The sequence below is a fragment of the Heterodontus francisci genome, chromosome 9, assembly GCF_036365525.1.
Source record: "Heterodontus francisci isolate sHetFra1 chromosome 9, sHetFra1.hap1, whole genome shotgun sequence".
NCBI classification, from domain to species: Eukaryota; Metazoa; Chordata; class Chondrichthyes; order Heterodontiformes; family Heterodontidae; genus Heterodontus; species Heterodontus francisci.
Window position 1 is genome coordinate 77611807 of NC_090379.1, and position 25557 is coordinate 77637363.

The window sequence follows — 25557 nt, forward strand, 5'->3', positions numbered from 1 at the left end:
GGACATCCCATACTTTGGGATGTACAGCTAATGAAGTACTTTGGAAGTGTATTCACAGGGCTATAATGTACCGCACTACTGAGTCGGCCTAGATTATGTGCTCAGGTCTCTAAAGTGCGACTTGAACACATGACTTTCTGATTCAGAGGTGAGAGTGCAACCACTGAGCCAAGGCTTACATGCAAAAAGAAGTCACTGAGCTTTAGTAAAAGTCGGTAAACACTTTATTAAAGTATTCAACTACCTTTTGTAACTGTGCATTGATGTATGTCAAAGAAACCTAAGTCTTGTGAAAATCTAGTAAGGAGTTTATAAAAATTTGTTGTGACACACTAATGTTTAAAGAAAGAGCAATTAGAAATGCATGGCTACATGCAAAGATGGTTATAATCGACTGATTCACTATCAACTTTGATAAAAATCCAGAGGAATTTAACTTATTTCCATGACAAGCGTTTTCTCTTGCACAATAAGCTATTATGCATATTAGATACAGGAGACCACAGAAGTAGCAAAAATCAAAGCAATAAAAATGTTCAAATGTATTATCTTAATCTACGGAATACCAGTATCTTAATTAATGGGATTAATTAATAAATGTGTAATAATTCTACTAAAATACAGAGAGGAATTTCAGATGAACACATTAAGCATTCACGCAGTCATTGTCCATAATTTTACAAATAGTAAGAACTGAGTGGTGAATGTTATATTGAGATATTCTAGATATCAGAAAAAGAAATTGAGCATAATCTTTTGAAGAGTTAAAATGACTGCATTTTAATTAGTTCTCCACTTACTATTTGTAAGTCGGACGATCCAGTGGCGAGATCACTAGGGATATCTATTCCTTCCTGCACCACAATTACTCATTGTTCTTCCTTTATGTCCCACCCCTTTCCTTCAGTGTGGTCTGTTCCGTTCTTTCCTGATTAAATGGAAGAAAATAGTTGATTTTAAGAATTATTTAGAATGGTCAGTTTCAGTTCAAACAATTTTGTAAATGAACAATTCCAACTTATTCTAAACTCCTGGCTTCAGGATTTTCATCAAATGCACCAAGATATTTCTTGTAGCTGATGGTCACGACCAGTACTTCCCATAGATCAGGCATTTATGTGCCATAAACCTCTGTGAATCTGCAAGGCGGGAATCAAGTAGAAGAAGCTCCCGTGGCTTAAAGAAATTGTAGACAGGGTCGCACCTGAAGCTTAACTTTTAAAAGTTTTCTATCAGATGCTAATTGATTACTGGTTATTTCCAAGATTTCTGTTTTATTTGGTTAGTGTTCCAATGTGCTGATTTGCACTTGTGCTAAGTTTGTGATCTCAGCCAGGCTGTTAAAGTGAGCCAAGTAGCATAAACCAATATAACATGTTAACCCGTGGGTAATCACCCCGGGTGACTGCTACATAGTTCTTATCAACTAAATCGAAGCAGCACTGTCAAATACCTGTGAGAAGTTTGTTAACATTTGTTGTTAGTGTTTGGGAATGTTTTCTGCTTTTACAGAAGTTAAGAAAATAACAGAAAGCCAAATTGAGATGCTGACAGAGCAACTCAATTCATGGTCAAAGCCATGAAGTATTCAAAAATAATCCACAATTCTTTGTATTTACATTGGAGTGATAGAAAGTTTGTAAAGCAAGATTAGGATTGAGGACGTCCATGTTTGCATGTATGGGCTCAAGATCCAGAGATTAAAGACAGCATTGAGCAACCATACTTAGAAACTGAAGCAGAATGAAGAAAGAATAAGCCTGGTTGGAAATCCTCTAACCAAATCAAAATACTACAGATGCTCGAACTCTAAAATAAAAACAGAAAATGCTGGAAATACTCAGCAGACCAGGCAGCAGCTGTGGGGAGAGAAACAGAGTGAACATTTTGGGTCGATGACTTTTTGTCAGAACTGGAAGATGTTAGAACGGCAACAGCTTTTAGGCAAGTAAAGCGGGGAGAGAGGAGGAAAGAATGAAGGAGAAGGTCTGTGATAGGGTGAAAGGCAGCAGAGATTAAATGACAGCAGGAAGGATAGTGCATTGCAAAAGTGAGTGGGGTAATGGGACAAGTAAAGAAACAAAAGATGGGTCCAGAGGAAGTGTAAATGGCAACAACAGAATCATTGTCAGCAACTGTTGTCCAAGAAAACAAGAGCTGTAGATATGATCTGAAATTGTTGAACACAATGTTGAACCTGAAAGGCCTCAAAATGCCTAACTGAAAGATGAGGTACTGTTGCTTGAGCTTCCATTGAGCTTCCTTAGAACCGTGCAGGAGGTCAAGATCAGAGTGCGATGGAGAATTAAAATGGCAAGTCATGGGAAACTCAGCATCACACTTCAGATTGAATGAAGGTGTTCAGCAGAGCGATCATCCACTTTGCGTTTGGTCTCCTCAGTGAAGAGGAGACCACATTGTGAGCAGCGAATAGAGTATACTAAATTGAAAGAAGTACAAGTAAATCTGTGTTTCACCTGGAAGGAGTTTCTGGGACCCTGGACATTGGGAAAAGTGGAGGTAAAAGGGCAGGTGTTACATCCCCTGCGCTTGCATGGGTAGATACCAACAGAAGGGAAGGGTTTGTTTGGGCTGATTCAAATGTGGACCAGGGTGTTGTGGAGGGAACGTTCCCTTTATAATACTGAAAAGGGAGGGGAGGGATGGGGAGGGGAAGATGCATTTGGTGATGACATCATGCCGGAGGAGGCAGAATTGGCTGAGGAGGATCTGTTGAATGTGGAGGCTGGTGGGATGGAAGGTGAAGACAAGGGGAACCCTATCGTGGTTCTGGCAGCAAGGGGAAGGGATAAGAGCAGAAGTGTGGGAAGTGGGACAGACACAGTTGAGGGCCCTGACGAGCACAGTGGAGGGGAATTCTTGGTTGAGGAAAAAGGAAGAATATCAGAAGCGCAAGTGTAGAAGGTGGTGCGTCAAAACAGATACGCTGCAGATGGAGAAACTAGGAGAAAAGAATAGAATCCTTATTGGAAGTGGGTGTGAGGAAGAGTTTTTAGTTAAAATTTGTTTTCAACATACTTAATTTGCTGAACAGATACTTGTAGCCACAACTAATGGAACAGGGATAGTTTTGTTTTGAGTTTCATTATGTAATCTTATTCTACTTGCATTCTTTTGAAAGAAATTTACTGAAGGTGGAGTCCACAGAGGTGCTACAGGAACAAGAAATCACAGAGTATGGGGGGGCAAAAATCCATAGAGATAGGCATTCCTAGATTCCTCTTTCCTTTTCTGCGCTCTATATTGCACTACCTAAGTTTGCCTACCTATAGTATGTGATGAATACTGCACTTCAGCGATGTAATCTACCTTTGGCAATCAATGGCAAGTTGTCACATCCATATAAAATGATAGTAAACTATTCATTCTGCTACTACAATTTCTTATAAAATATTTTATTCCTAATACTAAACTTTTTAAAATTGTTTTTTTTTCTGCAATTATCAGCATCATTATCTCTACAAAAATAAGACCTTCACCCTCATTATGCTGTAGTAATGTTAAACTGTGTCAAAGTGTGGGTCAAAATGTGGCAACTGAACAGCATAATTGTTAAACATTGCATGGATAGCATTACATGGCAACTGCTTTCAACTTAAAGTGAGTAAACATAATGTATTGAGGAATAACCTGTGGTGTAAAATTGAGCAATTAAAAAATACACTAATGGCATCTGATCATTGTCCAAATGTTTCTTCCAGTCTTTAAGCAGTTTGTTACCTCACATTTCAGATTTCCAGTATCCGCAGTATTTTGCTTTTATTTGTTACCTCACTGCATTGATACAGATGGAAGCACAAAAATGTGATGTCGTTTTAAGATACATTGACGTAGTTTGTAAAACTTTGTAAAATGCATATTTTCAATGGCAAATTTTACAAATGCAAACCAACTTCTGTAATTTAAAGAGGGAATGATAAGGTGGAGTCTGGTCACTCCCAGTCTGTCTTGGCAGAGTTTAAAAATTCATTATTGCAGCAGGCTTGCTATTACAGAATATCTGAAAAATAAGTGCTCTTGAGAGAGCTGAAATATGCAAAGTACTTTTGTTTGAACTTAGCCATCTACAAAGATGTTTTACAAAAAGATTTTAAAAATATAGCCTAACAGCTTTCTGATTCAGTGTAAATTTGTGTGCACTGTAAGTTATAATCAAGGAATCAATTTGAGTTGGTCTCATCAGTGTATATCTCCCTGCCTTTAAATAAATAAACAAGAAATTCCCCCTCTGCTTTTTGCCTTTCATTGCCCACATTACTTGTCACTGTCACTATACTGCTTTCATCAGGGAGGGATTGTGTGGGTAGGCCATAGATGTTTCCAAGGCTGCCATTAGTGTCACTCTGCATATTTGCCTTGCTCTTTTTTCTTGCTTCTGAGATGTACTACATAGATACCATAAAGTGCTCCATGTTGTAGACAGGATAATAATTGGAAGAAATCTTGTTGAATACAATATGGTTCAAATGCCAGTGAAACCTCAACTTTGGTCCTGTGACTAAACAAAGCATTTAATTTTCTGGCAATTGTGATACAACAGGGCAACATTAGTATTTTCATTAAACATTGCAGTTCATAGGGAAGAATCTGGTAAAATTGAACACCCTAATGGAAAATCGACCTGTGTCAAAATCCTTTGAAGTGGTCAGCCTGAACTTTATTCAGTCAGGAATAGTAGTAAGCATGTGCACTTTTTCTTTACTATTTTCCAGTAGTGGACAAAGGCATACTGTGAGTTAAGGCTTGAAATGAAATGCTGATGTAATGGATAATTCAGATTTTCCACATGGAGGCTGCATAAGGGCAAGTTAAATTACAGAAATGTGAAGTCTTTGGTGAAAACACTAGATAGAGAAAAGCTGCATAATGTGCAACCCACTGGTGTAATGTCTTGTCGTCAGCTCCATACAATCGCCTTCACTGTTTCAAACTTCTCTTCTAAACTTTGCATGTGAATGAGTTGGTTTAATGTTGCTTTGTTCATATGGTACTGAATTTGTCATGAATGCAGTCGGGTTGTGAACTATAATCTCATACTTTTCTTATAAAATGACTTAATGATGTACTATTTCAAGGCAATTTGAAATTTTAGGCGGATTTTGTTTTCCCCATATTTTTATAACCTCGAAATTCAACTATTTTAACACTCTCCTGGCTGGCCTCCCAATTTCCACTCTTCATAAACTTGAGCTCATCCAAACCTCTGATGCCTGCATGTTATTCTGCATCAATCCCACTCACCCATCACCCTTGTGTTCACTGACCTACTTTGATTTCCAATCTTCCAGTGCCTCAAATTTAAAATGCCCATCTACAAATTCAAATCCCTTCATGACATCACCTCACCCTTTCTCTGTAACCTTCTCTATCCCTACAAGCCTCTGAGAACTCTGCGTTCTTCCAATTCTGACGTCTTCTGTATCCCAAAATCCCCTTATCCCACCATTCAGCCATCTAGGTCCCATACTCTGGAATTCTCCACCTCTCCATTTACCTAATTTCCTTTAAGATCTTCTCTAAAAATCTACCTCTTTAACCAAACCAAACCAGCCTTCCTAAAATTACCTAGTGAGACTCAGCACCAATACTGATTACTTTGGACCTAGTTAAAAGAATTAAAGAAATGCAAGTTATTGTTTATTTGAAAATTCTGATGGCAGGCACTAAATTCAATTTATAACCGATACCAAACATAGAATTTAGCAATAATCAACTTCAAATTGTTTTTCGGTGATTCTTCAGTAACATTTTTGCAGCAGTTACAACAGTGTGGGAATCATCATGCATCAGTGACATGGAGCACACCTACACACCTGAACTGAATAAATCTCCATATTAAATTAAAACTGCATGTTTATTAGAAAAATAACAGATACCAAGGAATGCTTTGAGGGCTTTAATCTAATCTTGAGATTCAGCTAACCTAATAGCCATTCTAGCTTTGGTCTTGTAGTTTTTGATGTTACCTTAAGTCTTCAATTGCAATCACTCCCACAAATCTCCATCACTGTCACTTATAGTAATGCATACAAAGTAATTCTGATCCTGTTCAATGGGAGTTGATAATTTGATAAATTGTTGTATTAACAAAATACTGAATTGAAATTTGTTTTTTATTGATTGGTCAGTTAACATATGATGTATTTGATGCAAGGAAATGAGATCTGAGTGAAGAGTCTTTGTCTGGCATTGTCAGATTTGGTAGAAATCTAATTTTTCTTCAGGTTCAAGCATTGAATTTGGCTTTCAGGGAAGCCAAAGATTATTCTAATTATTGAGTGCAATGCAACACTGATGCAAACCTATGCTAATTGTCTTTTTTTTTTGGCTGTATAGTGTGGGCAGGATTTGGAGACACAGACTTGCCCAGCAACTGCATCTCCCTCTCCACCTTATAGGCTGAATCCAAAGGAAGGGCTGAAGTCCCCATGTCTGGAGCCTATTTGGTTGCAGGTGTTGTCAGAAGGTGCTTGCTTACAGGGATCACCATCCACCTATATGACTCCATCCCAGTGCCTTAACTCTCCTGAGCTGGAACCACAAGGCAATGGGTACTATTTGACCCACAGTTGGGACCTGGTTGATGGATGCCAGGGCTTGTCCACATGCCAGTAGGCCTATATATTGCATCTCTGGGGGCCAAGGTTCTCTAAAATCCCTTGCAGTTCAGCTTAGGGCTGTAGGGTGTCTAGTTGCCATTTTTCGCCATGAGAAGGCACTACATGAGGTCTTGGTAATGCAGAGGTTGTGTACTGGCAGAAGAGACTTAAGCACTCAGCTCCCTCTTTGCAATAAACTAGCCAGCAGCAGTGGATCATGCAAATGCACTTGACGCATAACATCACCTTGTGGCAAAGCCACTGACACACAAACTTATGCTAAACTCCCAGGAAAACTGATGAATACTTAATTCAACAAGGGTTTGGAATTGCAAGCTGGATACTCAGAGTGCACAGTTGTATACTGACCACAAGTCAGTTGCAAGACAACCACTACACCTCTTTCCTCTGGCTAATGAATCCAATGCCCCGCCCTGCTTTAGTAGATCAGGTATGTTACAAGGCAGGAAATGCCTTTGTAGCTTAGGCTGCAGCTACAGCTAGCAATCCTTTGCTCAGGACTTACTGTTAGAAAAGTAATTATTATGGGATGGCACAAAGCTGCCATTGTTTAAAAGGACAGGTCAGCTCAACTTAAGCCTCATCAAAATAAACTCAAAATTAAAGTTTTTGCTCACATCTGGAACACGAGCAGCGTAGACTACCTCTTGGTTCTTTTTAAAATACTTTGGGTGCCAAATTCGGATCTGTAGCAGCCATTTTTTGGTGAAATTCGTGCTGGATGCCATATTGATGAGGCTGTTGATGCACATGCAGTGTGCATCTGCCAGAAGTGTGCATAGTTGGATGATCATGACGTCAGTTGGGGTGTAACCGTGATTTGACGCCAGCGCTGCCATATTGGAGCTCAATGCTCCAACTAATGTCGTCTCTTAATCACGCTTGGCTGAACACAGGTTCAGAAGCAGGAAGAATCCCCTACTATTTAAAAGGATCATCAATTACTTATCGGTTAGCTGCTGATTTACTTCTTCTGGTTGTTGCTACGAGAAAAGGACCAGTGACCAATAGCGGGGAAGATACAGAAGTGGGGTGGGGGGGGGGAGGGGGTTGCAGGGGAAGGTGGGGAAGAGAGAGAGAGAGCACGTGAGCCAAAAAAAAACAAGAAGTGATGTCACAGACCACAGAGCACCATAGGAGAGGCCTAAGATTTCAAAAGAGTGGAGGTATAGTACTGAAAACAAACACCAAGGAAGTTTGAGAAAGTGAGCTTACAGTAAACAAAGAGGAGGAGGATGTCACATCAGAAGATGGGGTGGGTGGGGGGTGGGGTAAGCTACAGGTAAAAACTTAATTTAACCTACTTATAACTTAAACTAGATCAAGTAATTGAGTCTTAAGTTTATTTCTGGTAATTTTAGCTGCTGATTTAATTAAGAGCGGCACAGCAGGGCAGCTCAGTCCTGTCGAATGTACATCTTGTTCCATATGGGAACACCAAGTGATTCTCATGTCCTGGACAACCACATGTGCAGGAAATGTCGTCACCTGGAGGAGCGCGAGCTTCAGGTTTTGGAGCTTGAGCAGCAGCTGGCGTCACTACAGTGCATCCGCGAGGGTGAGCGATATGCAGATAACATGTTTCAAGAGATGGTCACCCTGTAGCTTAAGACTGTGTGGGCAGAGAAGGAATGGGTGACTGTCAGACAGACAAGGAAGACCAGGCAGTTAGTGCAGGAATCCCCTGAGTGCATCTTGTTCTCTAACCAGTATTCAGTTCTGAATACCGCGGAGGGCGATGGTTCCTCTGGGGAGTCCAGACAGATCCAAGTCCATGGCACCATCAGTGGCTCAGCTATATGGCAGGGGAAGGAGGAAGATCAGAAAAGCTATAGTGATAGGGGATTCAGTAGTTAGGGGAACAGACAGGCATTTCTGTGGCTGCAGACGTGACTCCAGGATGGTATGTTGCCTCCGTGGTATCAGGATCAAGGTTGCCATTGACCAGCTGCAGAGCATCTGTGGGGGAGGGCGAACAGCCAGAGGTCTTGGTCCATATCAGTACCAATGACATAGGTAGAAAGAGGGATGAGGTCCTGAAGGCAGATTATGAGGATCTAGGGAAAAAAATTGAAAAGTAGGACCTCAAAAGATTATTCCCCATGAGGACAGAAATAGGTGGATAGTGCAGATGAATGCGTGGCTGGAGAGATGGTGCAGCCTGAAAGTCATTAGATTCCTGGATATTTGGACCAGTTCTAGGGGAGATGGAACCTCTACAGGCCGGACGGGTCGCACCTGAACAAAGTCGGGACCAATGTCCTTGTGGGTGGTTTGTTGGTGTTGTTGGGGAGGGTTTAAACTAACTTGCAGGGGGATGGTAACTTCATAACCTTGTAGATTCAGAAGGGAGAGGAGTGAAGCTGGAAATGGAAGGCAGAAAATTTGTAGGTGAGTATGGAAAGCAGAGAAAACAAAGGTTAGAAAATAGAAAACAAAGGAGTTGTTCAGTGATTAGTGGTATATACTCCAATGCAAGGAGTCTAGTGAATAAGGCAGATGAGCTGAGAGACATGATATCATTGCTATTACTGAAACATGGTTTAAAGAAGGACAGGAATGGCAGCTCAACATTTCTGGTTACAGAGTTTTCAGACTGGATAGAGAGGAGAAGTATTTTAGCCAGTATGTAGCAAGTCCAACAAGAGAAGGGGAAGTTCTGGATTTAATTTTAGGAAATGAAGCTGAGCAGGTGGAAGGACTGGGGTATCAGTTCGAGAACATTTTGGTGGTAGTGATCATAATTCAGTTAGATTTGGCGTAGTTACAGAAAACAGCAAAGATAGACCAAGAGTAAAAGTTTTAATTTGGGGAAGGGCCAATTTTACTAAATTGACATGTGATTTGGCAAAAGTGGACTGGACACAGCTACTTGAAGGTAAATCAATGCCAAATCAGTGGGATGTATTCAAAACTGAAGATAGAGATGATACAGAACAAATATGTTCCCTCAAAGAAAAAGGGTGGGACTGACAAATCCAGAGCACCTGGATGTCAAAGAACATACAGAATAGGATATGGCAACAAAGGGAAACTTATTTCAGATAGTGAGAGCTCAGTACTGCAGAAAGCCTAGAGAATTATAGAAAATGCAGGCATGAAATTAAAAATGAAATTAGGAAAGCAAAGAGAGGGCAGAAAAAATATTGGCAAATTAAATCAAGGCAAACCCATAGATATTTTCTACATACATAAAGAGCAAGAGGATAACTAGTGCTGGTGAGTATAGAAATAGAAGGAAAGAGCAGATGAAAGCGTGGCTGGAGAGATGGTGCAGGAGGGAGGGCTTTAGGTTCTGAGGCCATTGGGACCGGTTCCAGGGGAGATGGGACCTGTACAGGCCAGAGGTGTTGCACCTGAACAGATCTGGGGCCAATGTCCTTACGGGGTGATTTGCTAGTGCTTTTGGGGAGGGTTCAAACTAACTTGGCAGGGGTGTGGGAACCAGGAATTAATATTAGAGAGGAAAACCAAGGTCCTCAGAGATTTGGAAAAGACAGATGGCACTAGAGTAAGAAATAGTAAGGTATTGGGTAGGATCAGAGTAAAAGGGAATGTAATAAGATCTAAGTTAGATTTACTGTGCATGAGAATGTGCAGAGTATGGTAAATAAGGTTGATGAGCTGCAGGCACAGGTGGCCACGTGGAAATGTTATATTATGGCGATAATGGGGACCTGGCTAAAAAAAGGGCAGGTAGTAAATATTCCTGGATACAAGGTGTTCAGGAAAGATAGGGAATGAAAGAAAGGAGGAGGTGTAGCAGTATTGATTAAGGAGAACTTTACAGAGAGAGGGGTCAAGGACAGAATCTATTTGGTTAGAGCTAAGTAACAATAGAGGTACCACTACATAGCTGGGTGTATTCTATAGGCCACCAACTAGTGGAAAGATATAGGGGAACAAATGTGCAACTACCGGCCAGTCAGTTTAACCTCAGTGATGGGAAAGCTTTTAGAAGCGATAATTCATGAAAAAAATTAACAACCACTTGGACAAATGTGGAGTAATTAAGGAAAGCCAGAATGGATTTGTTATGGGCAAATCCTGTTTATCTAACTTGCTTGAGTTTTTTGATAAGGTAACAGAGAGGGCTGATAAGGTAATGCATTTGATGTGGTGTACATGGACTTCCAAAAGGCATTTAATGAATTGCCACATAACAGGCTTGTTAGCAAAGTTAAAGCCCATGGAATAAAAGGGACAGTAGCAGCATGAATACAAAATTGGCTGAGTGTTGGATATCAGAGCACCGTGGTGAACAGTTGTTTTGCCGAACTGGAGGATGGTATACAGTAGTGTTCCCCAGGGGTTAGTGTTAGGACTCCTGGTTTTCTTGATATATATTAATGACTTAGACTTGGGTGTATAGGGCACAGTTTCAAAATTTGCGGATGCCACAAAACTTGGAAGTATTCTGAATTATGAGAAGGATAGTGACAAACTTCAAGAGGACACAGACAGGCCGGTGGAATGGGTGGACAAGTGGCAGAAATCCAGCCATAATGAGAGGTTATAAGATTACCAGAATTATTTTCCTATGAATGAAGGATTAAAAAATGTTAAAAAGGGTTCATCTTCCGAAAAGTTTAAAAAGGTCCATGGGCATGCCTCTGACATGCCTCTGTGTTGAAGGGCTTGCTTCATCTTAGAGGCAACTTCTTGTTAAGAGGGATCCACTCCCTGATGTCACAAACCACACCACACAGTAAAACACTGATAACATAGGGGCGGATTTTACAGACCCCCCCCAATGTCAGGGATCATGGGGGCGGGGGGCAGAAAATGCCTCCGCTCGGTGACGGAAACCAAATTTAAATATGTAAAGTAATTTAAATAAATGAATTAATTACCGTTGTGCTCCCGCCATCCGTCCTGGAGTGATATGGGTGCCGGTGGCCAGCACTCCCGTGCCTGCGGATCCCTGGGAGGGGGGATAAGGTAAGTTTTTTAGTGTGGAGGGGTGGGGGGAGCGGCGTCAAACTCATCTTGTTGGTATGGAGGTTGGTCGGAAGGGTTACAATGCACAGTTTATGAACTTTGTGGGGGGGGGTGGTGGGGAAGATAAGGTGCACAAGGTAAGTATTTTGTGGGGGGAGGGCAAGAAATTAATTCTATGGTTATTGGGAGGGTTGGGGAGGGTCAAGGTCAAATTATTTTGGCTGGGCTGTTTGTGAATAAATCATCCGACTGCAATACCAGTATACGCAACACTAATTCCCCATTCATCAGCAGTCCCACACCTTACCTGACCTCTGTCACTGATTGTTATAGCATCCACTTGGCCACAATGCAAAAATAAAAGCCAATCCAAAATAAACATTGCAAATAAAATTTATAAATCAAAGTATACCATATTCCATACAATACTCAACTAATCACCCTCGCACATTCCTTAGTGCCTTTCCTCCATGTGCTTTTGCCTGTCCTAGTGCTGCTATGCTGCCTGAAAAAGCTCAATGTGATGTAATTTTGGATGCACCGCACAACATGGCTAATAAGCTCCAGTCTCGCTCACTGACCACAAGGAAGGTGGTGTGGGAAAAAGATCACTGGAGGTTAGGGCTGATACAGCTTTGAATCAAATCTACTGCTGACAAAATATTGATAGAAGTGGAGATGGTAGAGGTAATGGATGAGGTGAAAATTGAAAGGCAGGATGTACTGGAAAGGCTGGCTATTCTTAGAGTGGATAAGTCGCCTGGTCTGCATGACTCTGATCCCAGGTTGCTCAAGGCAGTGGGAGTGAAGATAGCGGTAGGGCTTGCCATAATCTTCCAATCTTCCCTAGATACAGGGGATACAGATTTAAAGTTTTGGGCAAGAGATGCAAGGGGGATGTGAGGAAGAACTTTTTTAGGCAGCGAGCAGTAATGACCTGGAACTCGTTTCTACGAGGATGGTGGAAGTGGAGACAATGAATGATTTCATAAGGAAATTGGATGTGCACTTGAGGGAAATAAATTTAGAGGGCTACAGGGATAAAGCTGGGGAATGGGACTGATTGGATTTCTCTCTAGAGAGCCGGCATGGACTTGATGGGTCGAATGGCCTCCTTCTGTGACTTTATGAATCTATGACTCTATGATTTGAGCAAAAAATTCAGACTGACACTCCCATGTAATTACTGTGGGAGCACTACACTGCTGGAGTTGCTGTCTTTCAGGTGAGATGTTAAACTGAGGCCCCATCTGCCCTCTCAGTTGGACATACAAGATCCCGCAGCCACTATTCCAAGGAAGAGCAGGGGAGTTCTCCCCAGTGTCCTGGGCCAATATTTATCCCTCAACTAACATCACAAAAAAAATCTGGTCATTCATCTCATTGCTGTTTGTGGGATCCTGCTCAGTGCACATTGGCTGTGTTGTTTCCCTACATTACAACAGTGACTACATTTCCAAGAAGTACTTCATTGGATGTAAAGAGATTGTACCATCAGCAAATGGAAATAGTTTTTCTTTGTCTATTCTATCTAAACTTGTCATAATCTTGTACACCTCTATCAAATCTCCCCTCAATCTTTTTTGCTCCAATGAGTACAAATCCAGCTCCTTTAACCAAACCTTTTAGCTAAAATCCCTCATACCTGTAAAGAGCTTTAGGATGATCTGAGGTCACGTCAGGTGCTTTTAGCTTTACTCATTAATGGGACATGAGTGCTACTGACAAGGCCAGCATTTATTGCCTATCCCTAATTGGCCTCAAAAGGTGGAGGCGAGCCACCCTCTTGAACACCTGCAGTCCATGTGGTGAAGGTACTCTCATGGTGCTATTAGGCAGGGAGTTCCAGGTCTTTGATGCAATGACGATGAAGGAACAACTATATATTTCAAAGTCCCGACGGTAAAATTCTTGGTAGCTAAGTGATGGGGTTGTGGTTCATTGAACTGTGTCTGAGGCCAGTGGTGCAGTTGGCGGGATATGGCATTTGAAGCTACATTTACTGACCTTGACCACTCGTGTGAGATCATTGAACTTTTTGTGGCACTGCATTCAAGTCCTCATGGCTTGAGTCTTGACATTGACTGCCATGGCTATCTGGCCCCACTGCCTTCTGAGAGTTTGTTTGGATGACCTCCTGGCCCCATATGGATAGAGCACATCGCTCCTCCTCTAAACCTCCTTGACCAAGGCCTCCAGTGCAGAGTTGTAAAATCGTGGAGGCTGCTTTGCACCATATTGAGCCATTATTATGTCTTTTTTCCACGTTTCCACTCAGACTGAGGTCCATGACAACTTCCAGCAGCTGCTCCAGCCGCAATCTATTTCTTTAAGAGGTGCAGGCTGGTTTTAACTGGTGCTGACCTGTCTCAATTCTGGGCCCCCTGCTGAGGCTTGCAGCCACTCAACAGTGTAGCAAGCAGCGACTGCACACTGAAATCATGCTATTTCACAGACAGCAAGAAGTTGGTGTGCTGCTTGTATGAGAAGCAATGGGTGCAGGTTAATCTCGCATCGCGATCCCCATGCCCATTTTTGGGAGCTATAGAATTTAGCTGCCTTCTTTTATATTTTTCTTTGTATTGTACAGAAGCGAGAGTAGAGTGTATGTCTAATTTCAGCTCCAAACTCTAAAGCACGGAAAGGGTCACAGGCCAATATGTTAAAAGTTAAGGCTTCAGGATTACCTGAAATGTTATGTGTAATTCCACTTGATTTCCCTGTGGTCATCCATGAGTTATAAGTATTTTTGCTAGTTGGTTACTGTCAGATTTGAATATTTTTGGCCATTTTCCATGGAATAGATCTAGATGTGAGATTTTAAAATGTGCTTTTAAAATATGGCTTGATTTTAAAGGGGTTAAATTAACAGGAGAGCACGGCTTGTACCTATTAGGTTTCAGACAGATTGAACCATACATTCATCAGGCAGTGAAAGATAATTTGCCATTCTAATGATTGTCACACTCATTGCTGCTGTGATGACCCTGTCATTCTGAACTCAGCATGGGTCATTTTTAAGCGAGTGCGCTTTGCTCTTGGGGAATGGGGGGACGTGGGTGATAATCAGTATTGACTAAAAGCTGATACTGCAGGGCAGAATGCAGAAAGGTTATGCTGTTTATATTAGGTTCGATGACCTGTCGAAGTGGCATAGTATTGTGAATTCATTACATTTTTATATTATGATGTGAAACCAAACTGTATTTATTGAACTAAATGACTCCAGTCATACCTATTGTTTTGTACATTTCACCTTACTGTGGAATAAGGTAGCAAACGATTCAGAGCAAATTCTGCCTCGTATAGTGTTAACTTGCTCTGCCTTTTGAGAAATTGAAGAAAAATATCCAATCCAGTTCACAGAGAAAGCTACTGTTACATCCCTGGGTTATTATATCATATAAGTAGATATGTCAGTCAACTCCCATAAAAGTAAGACATTCAGACTGCTTAAGGGAGAAACTGATACCATTGAATCTGAGAAAGTATCTACAATAAACACCAACTCATAACAGTTACTTATGGTTATCATGCCCAACCATTCTGCAACTGGTTCAAACATGCACTGGAAAGCATGCAATCAAATATGGACCAGTTATTCTCTACTACATAAGCAGTGAAATAATAACTTGAAATCTAGCAGCGTGTCACTATGTCATACAATCTAGTGTAATATATACCTGCTCTGAATCTAAAGTTTCAATGAACCATTGCTGTTTACTCCCATTACAGAGTCCTAATCCAAATTTGGCTTTCTTATGTCGGTACATAAGACATCAAGGCAAATATATTTTGCATAGATTTCTCGTAACTATTTTTAGATTATGATATTCTGGTTTTGCAAATCGTTGGATTGTAAATATGTGGGACACATTGTGCATTGATATTATGTGTTCCAGTTTTTATAAACTAATATATTTACATTGCTTCTGTTATTTGACATACCAAAAATCAATAGAAAATCTTTAAAAAAAAGATTCAAGTTTAGATTTTTTTCTGACATCTTAGCTTCATGCTATCAGGCTATACTGGCACCAGGTCCTATATCAACCTGCCAGGCTAACTAAATATACCTTAGATGTCATTAACCAAAGTTTCTTTTTTTGCAGCAAATCCATAGAAATACTTTATTATACTGCAAACAACATTCACTGGAATACTTAGGAAAGCTGTATCATCTGTGTTCTTTTATATTCATATACCAGCGAACCTTTGCGTCATGGATCACAACATAATCAAAACAACTCAACTGATATAAATGCCTTTTAGCTGCCTGACTCATCACCAGTTAGCAATTATCATTGATCAGGACCAGTGCAACAGGGTTCATACAGCGAAAGCGACCAGTGACTGCTACAACATGTTTTAAAAGCTCAGTGTACCCTAATGATAGCACTTGTAAGATGTCATCTCTGGATTCTGGCATCACTCACTTCTGTGTAAGCAGAGCCAACAGGCTTGCTCGACTCCAGTTGTGGAATTTGAAAGATGCCAGTGTTAAGGCACATTGAGTTTAGCTGTATAAACCATTTCCCAGTGGTGGTGGTGATGAGATACATGAATGATAATGCGTGGTTAGTGGTGAATCAGTGAGCTTACAAGTAATTCAACTGAGTGGTTCTGTCTCTGCACAAGTGAGTAATGTCATAAAATATGTTCCTTCAATGTATATCCATGGACAGATGTTGGCCAAACTTTCCTGAGGCATTGTGAATTCCACCATATTGCGCAGTGATCTTGCCATTGATAATTCATGCCTTGGCCTAGATTTTGCTGCCAAAATAATGGTCAGTTTATTGGCATATGCTGTTATCAATGTATAAATCATCCAGCAACATGTGGCGAAGAAGAGACACCCCGTGAATTAAAAATCATCACAAGTTGTGGGCGATTTGAACTGTTTTGCCACTTGCCTCATGAAAGCTCACTTTCAACCTCCCTGTGAATTTCCAGAAATTGCTGCACCGGACGATAATTGCCAGTTAAGCTCAGTTAAAAAGTTAGGACTGGAAATTCATAGCGTAAGTACTTTTTTAATGACGACATTTATGTTCCTGCAATGCCCGCCCAATCTCTCCGGTCCAGAAAGGAAACAATTTAAACTGAAGAGTTTCATTGCTGTAGGTAGTAATTAAATGGTTGTTAGGGATTTAAAAAATAAAATTTTAATTTTTTTTCTTACATTTTCATTCTGTCTTTTCTTCCTCTCTCTCAACCCAACCTTTCTTCTCTCTTTATTTCTCTTTCTCTACTTGATTTGACTCTAATTCACTCTCTTTCCTTCTCCATCATTCCTATTTCTTTCTCTAAACTTAAATCTCATTGGTTAAGGAAATAGACTGTTGGTCACATTGTTCACCAAGTTTCCAGGTGCCTTGTTGCCCTTGCTGTGCTATTGTCAGCCCCCACTTCCATCAACTTCCAGGACAAAATATTTTCGACTTGAAGGTTGAGGGTGAAAGCGTAACTAACGGGCCACACTGCACGATGCCCTGCTCAAGCAACATCTGGGCCTTTATTTTGCTGGCGTCTAATTATAATTTACTGCTGTGAGCATGACAACGAATCAGAAATGATGCAACCAATGGTCACCTAACCACAGTAATATTTACTGGCTGTCAGCACTGCTTTGGCCACTTTCCTGTCAATTTCAATCTTGAAGTAGTTAAAAATGAGGAAGAGCAGATGAACAAACGACTGGCTTTAAAAGACTGCAATAAACAAACAAAACCTTCTCGTGGCTAAAACAAAAGATTTTTACTTTATTATTACCAGTTACCAGGCTTCAGTAATTTCAAGCAAATACACTGTAGACTTTACTTATTAGCTCCACTTTAAATCCAACTGATAATGGGAAGTCAAGGGTGCGGCAAAGGGAGGAACACTGTTTTGACACTGAAATATTTTCGTTCTGGACATAACCACCTTTCCAAGAATAACGAAGACAAAATCGAAAGTAACTACAGACTCAGCAATGATTTTGGCTGAGAAAATAGATTAAATACACAGGCGCCATTTCACGCTCAAATTTACAATTTTCACGTTTGTTACTTCTTTCTCCTGGTAAATGTGAAGCCTTCACTCCATGATTATTAGATCTTGTTTCCAAAAACATATAGGAAATTAATTTTGGATGGCATTTTGCACGTTTTACTGTTACATGACAATCTTGTTTACTGATTGATTTAAGCTGGAGTGCCCCTTCCCTAGTTTCAAGATTTTTTAACTTCTCTGCTGATAGGTCAAATCAAAAAATTACTCAGTCTAAGTGGCAGCAGTGCAAAAGTTGTCATAAATGTCGGAAGATTGCGATTGACCGTGATTCTAATGCAGGCGTAGCGATGCTAATTACCTTCTAACTGTTTTTGGTGAGGGTAATGGCACACAAGTGCCAGGAAACTATGAATTGGTACAATTAATGGCATGTCATTTACCCCATAATTTCCTCTTTTTTCTGTTGAAGGGCTCTTGCGCTGTAGATGTGCCAATATAATAGCACAGTTCCCCAGGAAAATCTGGGCCAATATGTCAAAGAATGTTTTGTTACCACATTTTTAGCATGAAGTGTGAGTGCCATACTGTAGATACTGCACAAATGCAAAACAATCTTTAAAACAAGAGAAAAATGCTAGTTCTTCTGAACTGGAGCCAGAAATTAGAAGAGCATTGCAGAATTTCAAAAGTTCACTGACTAAGCGACAATTAAACTGAGTGATCTGAGCTTGTGTTTACTTAACATCAGTTAAGATTTTGTTGCCTTAAATGGATATAGCTGCATATTAGCAGAATAGCATACTGTGCATTGCATAGTATGGAACGGTTGTTATAAAAAGTGGATCGTCCCACTGACCATGAACAATACTGTAGTAGATACACTGAAATGTTAAAATGGTACATCTGCACTTACAGATGTCACACATTGTTACAGATATGAAAAAATCTTAAAATGGTGGGTGCCTTTGACCGACAACTTCTAACCTCCAGCTTAAAACTAACAGTACAATCAGTACAAAGTTTTCTTGGCAAAAAACTATTAAACTCTTGTTATAACCCCAATGGAGATCAGCAAACCAAAAGAATCAAATTTACTGCACGGCCCCAATAGAAAAACCATACAGGCAAGATTTCACTTCTATAAATTTTACTTCAACAATCAAACCAAAATCAATGTAAATTAAACATGAATTAACAGTCAAGTCACAGTCTACATATTTACACGTTGATTGTCAGATGCAACAAAGATAGATCTCAAGGATTTACTGGGCAGTCCTCTCAGCAAAGACGGCACCAAGCAGCTACAAAGTTCCTCAAAACTCTGAACTTCTTCAGGTAAATTTCCAATGCCTTTCCTCCAAGATGCAAACGCCGATTTCCATTCATTCGACAGCAGTTCCTCTGCAATCCCATTCTCCACCTATACTGTCGCCACCAAAACTGCGCACCCATCTGGAACTTCCGTAGTTCTGCTCTGAACAGTCTTGATTGCTTAACTCCACCATTGTTGCTTTAAGTAACTCTTTATGTCACCGAAAACAGCTGCCGCAACTCACATTTGCCAACGGCCAGCTCCCAGAATCAGTTTTGCAGATTCACCAACTTGGCTGGAAAAAAACAACACTCAGCCAAACAGCCTGCAGCCTCCTTGAACTATCCGTCTTGAAATCTTAGCTTGAATAGCCCTAGTCACAGCTCAACACCATCCAGGACAAAGCAGCCCGCTTGATTGGCACCCCATCCACCACCTTCAACATTCACTCCCTTCACCACCGACGCACAATGACAGCAGTGTGTATCATCTCCAAGATGCACTGCAACAACTCAGCAAGGCTCCTTCAACAGCACCTTCCAAACCCGCAACCTCTGCCACCTAGAAGGACAAGGGCAGCAGATGCATGGGAACACCACCAGCTGCAAGTTCCCCTCCAAGCCACACACCATCCTGACTTGGAACTATATCACCATTCCTTCACTGTGGCGGGGTCAAAATCCTGGAACTCACTTCCTAACAGCACTGTGGGTGTACTTATACCCCAAAGACTGCAGCGGTTCAAGAAGGCAGCTCACCATCACCTTCTCAAAGGCAGTTAGGCTTGGGCAATAAATGCTGGCCTGGCCTGTGATGGCCACATTCCCTGAACAAATAAAAAATGACTTTGTGTTTGTTTTATCTGGTGCCAACTAGTTCTGTTTCTCCAGAACCCTGAAGTTTTTAGTTTCATTTTTAGCTCACAAGTTGTATAACTATTGTATCCTGTCTGTGTGACTGAGTCCCTGGCTCATGTAAAAGCAAAATTTCCTGCCTGTAGTCAAGTGAGAGTTGTTTAGTGCTTTTGAAAAAGAGCAAGCAAATAAAAGAAAACGGAATTCAACAATGACTCAGTAGATAAAAGTAATTAGTCATTCTGCAAGCTCCCAAATGACTACATTCATAGCCTCGTGTCAAAAACTACAAATTTACAAATGTGTTAAATAGCATCCATTAATTACCTGTGAACCACGGCAAAATCTATCTGCTAAAGACAGGTTGTAGATACATTTGTGTGTGCGAAGGTATGTTCTATGAACACTGTGATTTATTTTGTTCCGTACATTATGTTGTAATGAATTCAGAGCTGGAAATGTATATTCCTGAGAGTGTTTCAGGGAAGAAAAACTGTTAACATTGCTTTATTAATGAAAGGTTTTATGTGAAACATATAAAATTGAATTTATCTGTAAAAACAATCACCCTTTAGATAATAAAGGTGAAAAGGGAGCAACTATTTTCCTAGCACACTCATAGGTGACTAGAATTAGAACAATGTGAGTTTTGGTACTACTTGCAGGAATTATTTGGTGTTGAATGTATTTCAGAGTTGCATACAGTACGATGCTGAATTGTAATGCCAGCTGTGTTGGGGCACAAAATTAGAACTACAATTCCTCACTCTGTAAGTTCCTAATAATACTTGGCCTATCCAAAGGATCTGCTAGGCACAGGGAGATGACATCTTCATAAAGGAGTGGGGAAGGAGCAAAGATGATGACTGGCAGTGACCTAGGAGTAGGGTGGCCTCTCCTTGGGAAATGGTGTGAATGTGTGTGAGAAAAGTATTATTATATAAAAAGAGAAATGGAGAAGCAAAATAAGGGGGAAATTTTCCTAGGCCGTTGGAGACAGGTTTGGAAATGGTGGGGGCTGGGGGAATCAGAAAAAAAGATCTCCGGCTGGTATCCTGACGACTTCCCGCCTCCTTCCATCTTTCCCATGGGTGGGTTGGGAGTCCCGTTGGCAACCTGCACGGCAATGGCAGGATGGCAATTAAAGTATTTAAGGAGTTATTTGAGAAAAATGTTGTGCCTATCGTGGCTATTTGTCAACAGTGGATGGGCCACATGCTGCGTCTGGAACATAGCAGCTTTGAGGAGGCGAGTGCATAGTGGGAAATCATTGAGGTCAGCAACTGACATGCATTCAGACCTATAAAGGGAGCAAGTGGCAAGCCTGAGGTCAGCCATAGGCAGAGGCTTGTGATGGCAGGAGCAGGTCATTGAAGCTGATGATGGTAGTGGCCTTGGTAAGGAAATTACTGGCAGTTCCTGCAGGAGACTTTCATAACTCAGTGGGGCCACAGACCTTCCCTGTCTCCCTTCCATTTTCTGAAGTAGCTCTGCCAAGTCACCACAGACAAACCTTTGTGCAGCCATTGTGGAGGCTGCTGATAGCCCTTTAAATACTGCGGTCAATCGCGATCCCGGCTCGTCATCCAGCTTACCATCCCTAACTGAATGGCAATCCCAGAGTCAGGTTCCCAATTGGGCACCTTCCAGAAAGGTCAATCAGAAGGCCCACTACTCATGGGTCAGGTTTCCCAACCCGAAAATCACCCCACAGTACTTGCAAGAATGAAGGCGGCAAGATTCCGCCCATTATGTTTTTCAGGTTTACAAGAAGTAGATGATAGTAGTAGTGATGAGGGCAATGCTGTTGATGTGGTGTACATGGACTTTCAAAAGCTATTTGATACAGTGCCACACAACAGACTTGTGAGCAAACTTGAAGCTCATGGAATAAAAGGGACGGTAGCAACATGGATATGAAATTGGCTGAGTGATAGGAAACAAAGAGTCGAACAAAGAACAAAGAAAATTACAGCACAGGAAACAGGCCCTTTGGCCCTCCAAGCCTACGCCGATCCAAATCCTCTATCTAAACCTGTCGCCTATTTTCTAAGGGTCTGTATCTCTTTACTTCCGGCCCATTCATGTATCTGTCTAGATACATCTTAAAAGACGCTATCGTGCCCGCGTCTACCACCTCCGCTGGCAATGCGTTCCATGCACCCACCACCCTCTGCGTAAAGAACTTTCCACGCATATCCCCCCTAAACTTTTCCCCTTTCACTTTGAACTCGTGTCCCCTTGTAATTGAATCCCCCACTCTGGGAAAAAGCTTCTTGCTATCCACCCTGTCTATACCTCTCATGATTTTGTACACCTCAATCAGGTCCCCCCTCAACCTCCGTCTTTCTAATGAAAATAATCCTAATCTACTCAACCTCTCTTCATAGCTAGCGCCCTCCATACCAGGCAACATCCTGGTGAACCTCCTCTGCACCCTCTCCAAAGCATCCACATCCTTTTGGTAATGTGGCGACCAGAACTGCACGCAGTATTCCAAATGTGGCCGAACCAAAGTCCTATACAACTGTAACATGACCTGCCAACTCTTGTACTCAATACCCCGTCCGATGAAGGAAAGCATGCCGTATACCTTCTTGACCACTCTATTGACCTGCGTTGCCACCTTCAGGGAACAATGGACCTGAACACCCAAATCTCTCTGTACATCAATTTTCCCCAGGACTTTTCCATTTACTGTATAGTTCACTCTTGAATTGGATCTTCCAAAATGCATCACCTCGCATTTGCCCTGATTGAACTCCATCTGCCATTTCTCTGCCCAACTCTCCAGTCTATCTATATTCTGCTGTATTCTCTGACAGTCCCCTTCACTATCTGCTACTCCACCAATCTTAGTGTCGTCTGCAAACTTGCTAATCAGACCACCTATACTTTCCTCCAAATCATTTATGTATATCACAAACAACAGTGGTCCCAGCACGGATCCCTGTGGAACACCACTGGTCACACGTCTCCATTTTGAGAAACTCCCTTCCACTGCTACTCTCTGTCTCCTGTTGCCCAGCCAGTTCTTTATCCATCTAGCTAGTACACCTTGGACCCCATGCGCCTTCACTTTCTCCATCAGCCTACCATGGGGAACCTTATCAAACGCCTTACTGAAGTCCATGTATACGACATCTACAGCCCTTCCCTCATCAATCAACTTTGTCACTTCCTCAAAGAATTCTATTAAGTTGGTAAGACATGACCTTCCCTGCACAAAACCATGTTGCCTATCACTGATAAGCCCATTTTCTTCCAGATGGGAATAGATCCTATCCCTCAGTATCTTCTCCAGCAGCTTCCCTACCACTGACGTCAGGCTCACCGGTCTATAATTACCTGGATTATCCCTGCTACTCTTCTTAAACAAGGGGACAACATTAGCAATTCTCCAGTCTTCCGGCACCTCACCCGTGTTTAAGGATGTTGCAAAGATATCTGTTAAGGCCCCAACTATTTCCTCTCTCGCTTCCCACAGTAACCTGGGATAGATCCCATCCAGACCTGGGGACTTGTCCACCTTAATGCCTTTTAGAATACCCAACACTTCCTCCCTCCTTATGCCGACTTGACCTAGAGTAATCAAACATCTGTCCCTAACCTCAACATCCGTCATGTCCCTCTCCTCGGTGAATACCGATGCAAAGTACTCATTTAGAATCTCACCCATTTGCTCTGAGTCCACGCATAACTTTCGTCCTCTGTCCTTGAGTGGGCCAATCCTTTCTCTAGTTACCCTCTTGCTCCTTATATATGAATAAAAGGCTTTGGGATTTTCCTTAACCCTGTTTGCTAAAGATATTTCATGACCCCTTTTAGCCCTCTTAATTCCTCGTTTCAGATTGCGCCTACAATCCCGATATTCTTTCAAAGCTTCGTCTTTCTTCAGCCGCCTAGACCTTATGTATGCTTCCTTTTTCCTCTTGGCTAGTCTCACAAGTTCACCTGTCATCCATGGTTCCCTAATCTTGCCATTTCTATCCCTCATTTTCACAGGAACATGTCTCTCCTGCACGCTAACCAACCTCTCTTTAAAAGACTCCCACATGTCAAATGTGGATTTACCTTCAAACAGCTGCTCCCAATCTACATTCCCCAGCTCCTGCCGAATTTTGGTATAGTTGGCCTTCCCCCAATTTAGCACTCTTCCTTTAGGACCACTCTCGTCTTTGTGGCTAATGGATGTTTTTCGGGCTGGAGGAAGGTTTGTAGTGGAGTTCCCCAGGGATCAGTGTTGGGACCCTTGCTTTTCCTGATATATATCAATGACCTGGACCTTGGTATACAGGGCACAATTTCAAAGTTTGCAAATGATATGAAATTTAGAAGCATTGTGAACTGTGAGGAGGATAGTGCAGAACTTCAAAAGGACATAGACAAATTGGTGGAATGGGCAGACAGGTGGCAGATGAAGTTCAATGCAGAAAAATATGAAGTGATTCATTTTGGTAGGAGGAACATGGAGAAACAATATAGAATAAAGGGTACAATTCTAAAGTGGTGCAGGAGCAGCGGGACCTGGGTGTATATGTGCATAAGTCATTTAAGGTAGCAGGACAGGTTGAGAGAGCGGCTAATAAAGCATACAGTATCCTGGGATTTATTAATAGGGACATAGAGTACAAGAGCAAGGAAGTCATGTTGAACTTGTATAAGACACTAGTTTGGCCTCAGCTGGAGTATTGCGTCCAATTCTGGGCACCGTACCTGAGGAAAGACGTGAGGGCATTGGAGAGAGTACAGAAAAGATTCACAAGAATGGTTCCAGGGATGAGGAATTTCAGTTGTGAAGATAGATTGGAGAAGTTAGAACTGTTTTCCTTGGAGAAGAGAAGGCTGAGAGGTGACTTGATAGAGGTATTCAAAATCATGAGGGGTCTGGACAGAGTAGATAGAGAGAAACTGTTCCCACTCATGAAAGGATTGAGAATGAGAGGGCACAGATTTAAAGTATTTGGTAAGACGAGCAAAAGTGACATGAGGAAAAACTTTTTCACACAGAGAGTGGTTAAGGTCTGGAATGCGCTGCCTGAGAGCGTGGTGGAGGCATTTAAAGGGGAATTGGACACTTATATGGAAAGGAAGAATGTGCAAGGTTATGGGGAGAAGGCAGAGGAATGGTACTGAGGGAGTTGCTCTTTCAGAGAGCCAGTGTGGATACGATGGGCTGAATGGCCTCCTTCTGCACTGTAACGATTCTGTGATTCTGTAAATTGTCGAAATGTTCTGAATCTGTGACTGAATGTTCCTGATTTATTAAAAGAAAGCTCATTCAAAGGCCATAAAATAAATGATTATTTCAGATTATTGCCTTCAGTTTTTTAAAAATTATGTTTCTGAGTAAAATATAATTCGAAGCAAGCTAAATACAAATGTGGCCATACCCAATGAACCTTGTGGGTCACTGCAGTTTTCTTTGTGTTTGCTTAAAGCCTTCTAAGACTAAGCAGCATATTGCATGGTACATGTCACTGCTGGAAGAGCAAAAGATTTGCTATGTTTTTATGTGGATTGTGCATTTTGCATCTATGTAAACTTATTATGGCACCAATAAGTGGTTTGAAGATCTGTTTTCTACTTCACTGATTAATGCATTGTCTAGTGAGGCAAATGGTGGACCAAAGTAACCAACAGCTGCTCAACAGGACAATGTTGAAATAGATGCTGCTAATTGATGGCAGGTACAGTCGAAATCAGAAAGTAAATACAGCTTTGAAAATTTAGAATTGCCGCAATGTATTTTTGACAAGTTGGACACCACAGATTTTGGGACATAGATTTAACAAGGTAATACAATGGAAAC

The 25557-nt window shown here is 41.4% G+C and overlaps 1 protein-coding gene across 2 annotated transcripts in view; it reads left to right on the forward strand.

Annotated features, from left to right (window-relative positions):
- Window positions 1-25557, forward strand: part of prkd1 (protein kinase D1) — a 388549-nt gene that overhangs the window by 123226 nt on the left and 239766 nt on the right. The window contains exon 1 of one of the 2 annotated variants that reach the window (XM_068038348.1): window positions 16138-16219. The exons of the other annotated variant lie outside the window; for it this stretch is intronic. The gene's annotated coding sequence lies outside the window, so the exon portion shown is untranslated. Of the gene's footprint in view, window positions 1-16137; window positions 16220-25557 lie in introns of those variants that run through there. 2 annotated transcript variants of the gene reach the window in all.